Source organism: Corvus cornix, chromosome 4, assembly GCF_000738735.6.
Source record: "Corvus cornix cornix isolate S_Up_H32 chromosome 4, ASM73873v5, whole genome shotgun sequence".
Lineage (NCBI taxonomy): Eukaryota > Metazoa > Chordata > Aves > Passeriformes > Corvidae > Corvus > Corvus cornix.
Genome location: NC_046334.1, coordinates 61307091 through 61313636, shown reverse-complemented (window position 1 = coordinate 61313636; position 6546 = coordinate 61307091). Strand labels below are relative to the sequence as shown.

Below are 6546 nucleotides of genomic sequence, written 5' to 3'. Positions count from 1 at the left end.
TAAGCACAATCCATAACCAGCCTCTGAAAGGAGTAGGAGCACATCTGGCACTGCAAAGGCAGGTCTTTGCACAGCCCACAAACTTGATGGGACAGGAAAGGAGGCAGCCCTTGTCTTTCTCACTCTTGCTTCATAGATGCACTATTCTGGAGAAGATATAATAAATAAAGCAAAAAAGAAATTCTACCAAGGCAACTACCAGCCCCAAAGAGTGCCCCAGCTAATGAGGACTGTGATATAAGGCACAGGCATATACTCAGGGTATCCATCTGCACTTAACGGCTGTGTATGTCTAAGCTGCAAGACAGAAGAGCTGCCCTGGGCTAGAGAAACTTCAGGCTATAGGATTGAAGCACTCCATGGAGATTCACTTTTTAAACAATGATTAAAGATCAATTGAACTGTTACTAGAAGCAGTATTAGGAGAGATTTATGAATCATCCATTTATAACTTGAGGAAAGCATCTTCTGTAAAGAGAAAACTGAAAAATCTATTTATTGCAAAACCAATTGCTGGGCTCATCATCTGTCTGTCACACTGGTGCAAGGGCACACATACGAGGAGCATGTCAGCCATGGACTGCCTTTTGTGAGCAAGTTGGTAAATTCCTGCCAGCATGTGCTTTGAACAAAATTTAGCACCAAACAAAAAAAATCCAAACAAACACAGAATTGTTTTGCATTGCATCTTCTGGATTGAATATGTTTTGGTCTTGAACGATTTTTTTTTAAAAGAGGGTTCTTAGAGTATTCAGACAGTGATATCCATCCTGACCTTCAGATGGCAGCTTTGGCTTTGATTGTAGACAAATTCTTGATCTGAATTTGGTCTGTAGACTACTCCCAAAGCATCTAAGTCCTATTAAAATAACATTTCCATTACCTAATTAATTGTTTGAAGCTATTTTCAGTGATTGTTTATTGAAGTTACAGTTTGTCACCTGAGGCAACAGCATGGCTTGTTGTCGTGGAAACATCTCTGCTGTCATGAGCGATGAATAGGGAGGGAGGAACAGGAGAGGAACTACAGAGGAGATGCTTTGTTGAAATGCCTTGCTCTTTAAAGTGATGAAATTATTTCAGATAAAGACAGGCCATGCTGAGATTGACACACACTGATTCCCGGGATATTACGGGCTCTGTGGGCTTGGTTCAAGCCCTTTCTAATTTAGTGTGACACAGCTCCTGCTGTCAGGCACTTCTGTCTTCCATGGTTAACAGCAATGTTTGCAGGGCCCTATCTGTTCCCAAACTTGCTATTATTGCACAAAAATCCTGCCATCTACAAAAATAGAACAACATGTCTCTAGCAACCTGCTGTCATCTATCTATTTGATTTGTAAAAGATGAAAAATCAGTATTGCAGGGTTTCTCTTATTGGCTTTTACCTGATGTGTGATCTTGCCACAAGTTTTCTGCATTCCCCAAATCCTTGTGTTAACTATAGTCCATGGGTACCTCAAGCAAGAGTTGCAGTTAGAATTTCCCTTAAATCAGCATGGCTTCTACCTAAGTTTTTATTAAACTCTGCCAAAGATTTTCTCTGTTTCTTTTTGTGCGGATAACAGAGTTAATAAAAAGATTTAAGCTCTGATAAACTGTTATTATTATTATATTTTTTTTTGCATCTGAGACATGAAGATGCAGGAAAAACAGGGTTTCCACCAGCAGCACCATTAGAGCCATATTTTGTCACTACTCACTTTACTACAGAACCAGACAATTCAGATTGATGCTGACAGGCTTATTTTATAAGATCTTAGAAAAAGGAACATTCTCAAAACCTGCTGAGCTGCAAAGCAGCCAGGCTGCACTTTTCACAAGTTTGCCCTGCACTGTTTCATATGCTGTTCATTTATCACTGTGCAGGTTTTATCACACAGAAAAATAAATCTTTTTCCTCCCTTTTCACAGTCTTGGATTGCAGGCACACTCCACAGTGATGCCTTTCCTCGGCATTTGTTTAACTTTGCTTGTATCTTCCAGGGAATCGGCTTCACAAATGGTTATCTATTTTTCATAAGAGGATTTTTTTTTTCCTGACCGCATTTCCTCCTCGAAATGGAGTAAAACCAGACCCTGATTCTTTTGTTCCTTGGCGGTCCCTCTGGAGACAGCGCCGGAGGGAGGAAAGCGCAGCGTGAGCCTGGAGTGCCACCTGATGGCACAGGAGGCAAAGCGCCAGGTGAGGTCTCTGCCAGCCGGGGACGCCTGCTCTCTGCAGCCAGGGGACACCTGCCCTCTGCCAAACTGGAAAACGTAACATTTTCTTGCAAAAACTCCTGAATAGGTAAAGCAAACAAGCACAGCGAAGCTCCAGACAGAGATGTGCTCTCTCTGGAGGTTAATGCCCCTGCATTAGGACATGACCTCCTGGATGCCCTAGGTCTGAGCTTTCTGACTTTTGAAAGAACATAGTGAAGAAGTATAACTCACCAACAGGTGGGTGATGCACTGCAATGCTTCTGACATCGAACTGCAGATGAGAACTAAATCTCTGCCAATAATTAAGACTGGAAACGTGAATTGTTAATTACCTTTGTACATCATTCACTGACGTCTCTGTAAAGCCAAGGCAGATGTCGCTAACACTGACTAATCCAGCCTCATAACAAACAAAATGCCAACCAAATGAAGCTACACACTTGGCAATGAAATGAAAGGATTTTAAGTGAAGTTTAGGTTTTAGCCCATACAGACCACTTTTTCATAAAACTTGTTTTTCTAAAATGTACACCAACATGTAATTATAAGATTCATGGACAGAGTTAAGAGAAATATCAGCTGACATGAGAGTGTGAATAAAATCAGATGCACTGGCAACACCACAGGAACTCAACTGGAAATACAGCAGCTGTGGCACGAGCTGTGGAGAGGCTGCCCTGTGCCGTGGTGGAGCTGCAGAGGAAGGCAAGAGAGTGTTTTGTGACAGAAGAGAGTGTGTACCCCCAGGACTCCAGAGCTGGCACAGCCAGAGCTCACAGCATGATCTTCATTTCCACTTGGACCGAATTGCCAGAACTCACACAAAAGCCTTGCTCCCAGGCTGTGGTGCTGTTTCTGACAAAGTGTAATGATTGGTCGTTCGCAGTAGCTGCCCAGGGCACACCTGACATCTCAGGCTACCAGCTGGGTGTTAAATGAGATAAGGAAGAAAAGGCAAACCCCACGAGGCAGGGTAGTATTTCCTTTTTCTTCACACCAATGACTCAGCTGTGATAACTGCCTCCGGGGAAGCACCAGCAGTGCTTCCCATCCTGAGGAGTTATCTCTGCTAATGGGCCATCTTGTACTCAATGGCACCAGCAGAATAGGCAGCTGCAACGACTTAGACAATCAAGGACTTCCAAATATCCCATGACTCACAGTATTACATCATTCCTTTGTGAAACTCCATGCCTAGGGGGAGGTACTGAGCCTTCCTCCCTCCCCCCCGAACCTGGGGACTTCGGACATTACCACAGCCACCACTGGATGGATCCAGAGGAGGACCAGAACTTCCACAAGATCACCCCTTTTGACTGCAACCATCACTTGATAGGACTGTGGCTACCACCCTGACCTATAGGGTGCCAGGTTGTACTCTGATTTTGTAGGTTTAAGCCAGTTTTCTGTGTATCATTGCATTTATTTTAATATTTCTATTAAATTTTAACTCCAACTTGAAATTTCTCTTAAGGTAATTGAGTGGGGTTCATTTCTCCTGCTGGTTTACTTTCAAACCAGCACATGTATTGGCACCTGATGTGCGGCTTCAGAGAGAAATTGGAATTACAATTTTGTTCTAAAGCATTTGTGTATTGGGATACAAACCTCCCTGATCATCGTGATGCTCGATGTATTCATCTCAGTGTTGTACTTTACCCTATGTATATTTTGGCATATGGGGACCTATTTACCCGTTATGATGCTCCTTTTAAGACCAGGGGAGCAATCAAAATTGCTTTGTTAATATACTGTGTTTACGGCACGATAACATCAGAAGCAATGGATTTAATTTGGAATGTATTTTCAGTTTTATTTGCTTCTCCTAGTCTGGGCTGATACCTCTGGGACTGCCATGGACATCCTGAAGCAGGAGATCAGCAGGAAGTGCCAGCAGCTGGAGGAGAAGGAGCTTCTGGGGGGAAATAAGAAGTATTTCAAACACAGTGAGTTAGCTAAAAAGGAAGAGGAGGCCTACTTCCAGAGATGTGGCTACAAGGTACAGCAGCAGGAAGAGGAGGAGAAACCACTGGCTGCATGAAATCCAGTGCTGGAACTCAAAGTAGCAGAGGACAAGTTACCAATGACTCTTTCCAGACAGGAGGTTATCAGGAGGTTGTGAGAGAGGGGTGAGCCCATCAGGCTGTTTGGAGAAACAGATTATGATACGTTTCAACGTCTGAGGAAGATAGAAATTCTTGCACCTGAAGTGAACAAGGGCCTGAGAAATGACCTGAAGGATGCTTTGGATAAGATTGATCAGCACTATCGGAATGAAATTGTAGGTGGCCAAGAAGCAGGAGATGATGACTCCCAGAACGACCTGAAAGTCCATGAGGAGAATACTACTATTGAAGAACTAGAAGCTTTGGGAGACTCCTTAGGATGGGGTGACGATCACCACGATATGGACGTCATAACAAAGTTCTTGAAGTTTCTTCTGGGGGTTTGGGCCAAGGAGTTGAATGCCAGAGAGGACTATGTGAAACGGGGAGTGCAGGGGAAGCTGATCAGTGCCACTCATAGACAGAGTCCTACCTGAGGCCGCTCTTCAGGAGACTCTGCAAAAGGACACTTCCTGCAGACATCAAAGAATCAATAACAGATATTATTAAATTCATGTTGCAAAGAGAATATGTGAAAGCAAACAATGCCTATCTCCAGACGGCCATTGGAAACGCTCCCTGGCCTATTGGTGTCACCATGGTTGGCATCCATGCACGGACGGGGCGGGAAAAGATTTTCTCCAAGCACGTGGCCCATGTGCTCAATGATGAAACTCAAAGGAAATACATACAGGGGCTGAAGAGGCTCATGACCCTTTGCCAGAAGCACTTCCCAACAGACCCATCGAAGTGTGTGGAGTACAATGCTCTGTGAGGCTCTGCAGGGGCCAGGCCATGACTCACATTTTGGTCTCCAAGACCCCGAGACGATGGACGAGGTAGAGCGTGTGCCTGAACATCAACAGGAACTGTGTCTACACAAACCACGGCTGAGTGTGGCAGGACATCCCCCCCCGCCTCTACCAGCACCTCAGCTGGTGCATAGGGATAACACAGGCTGGGACAAATGCCTGATGGGGGTTATCTCTGGTGCCAAGAGGGCTGAGACCCCCAGCTAAGAATAAACATCTTGGTCTGGAGAGCAGATGTAGAGAGAGATAAAAATTAAATATCATTGACTAAAGACACTGCTTTACAATATAAAAGCTACACAAATTTTCACGGCGACAGAAGCCTCTTACATGCTCCCTGGAAACGTGCAGGGCTTCTCCCACGAGGTTTGGATGCATCTCCATGGATACTTTTCTGAAAATTGAGAGGAAGGATCCTATGTATGCCCCATCAGAAACTTGATGGTAATATACATTGAATCCTAATCTATACTATTTCTTCGCTAGCTGTAATATTAAGTACCTCACTCGTGCTGCGTTGTTTATTTACTGGTAGTGTTTCTTTTGTTTATCCTGTGTAGTAAGTAAATCTGTTTAAGTCTTATGTCTGTTAAACTTGTCTATCAAATAAATAATTCATTTTATAATAGACCTAATCAGCCATTATTAAGAACTTGCAACAAGAGTGGGCTTTGGGATACTGGCCACCTCGGTAAAAGTACTTTCTACTGCCAGAGGCCTGGGCAAAGGCAGAAGATTGTTTAAAACTCCCCTCTCCATTTGTAACACTGAGCCAGAGGGAAGAGGAAACAAAGCAAGAGGCACCACATCCATGCAAACTGTTGCTGAGCCAGAAGGACAGCCTAAGCCAGTAGCAGTTGCCCCTGTTCAGAAAAGGAAATCAAAAAGCAAATCAGTCCACGTAGTGACTGATGATGAGGCAGCATGACCTTCACACCCAGCAGAAGAAATGGAGCCAGAGATCATCACTTGGTCTCTATCCCTGGGTGAGCCACAGAGGGAGTTCACTTGCCAGGTGAATGAGTCCATCCTTACCTGTCTGCTCTGCATCTGGGATATCTCAGCCAATGACACCATTCTGGATGGAAGTGAGGCCAGGCAACTGGGATCCCTGTCCCAGGATGTGGTCATTGGCCAGGGGGTTGGGAAAACCCAGGAAACTCTTAGCCTCTGGTGGCAACTGCTGGCAAGTTTAAGGGATAGATATCTTTGTAAGGAGGACCTCCATGTGCAGCAAGCACAATGGAACACAAGGGAGCAAGGTATCCGATGTCTGAGAGGAGTGTGGAGATCATATTTTCAGAGGACAAGGGATTCCCTAAGAGCCCAGATGGTGTCCAGTGCATGTTGTAAATGTGGTTGAAATTTTCACGGCTTGGACCAGAGATGTACTCCCGTTACCTGGCAGTGCTGCAATGGAAAGA

At 44.5% G+C, this 6546-nt stretch overlaps 1 pseudogene across 1 annotated transcript; it reads left to right on the top strand.

Annotated features, from left to right (window-relative positions):
- The first annotated feature begins 3929 nt into the window (after positions 1–3929).
- Positions 3930–5665, top strand: LOC104690745 (annotated as a pseudogene). Its single transcript, XR_002045951.2, has one exon. The product of XR_002045951.2 is annotated as a pre-mRNA-splicing factor 18-like (transcript).
- Positions 5666–6546: the final 881 nt, after the last annotated feature.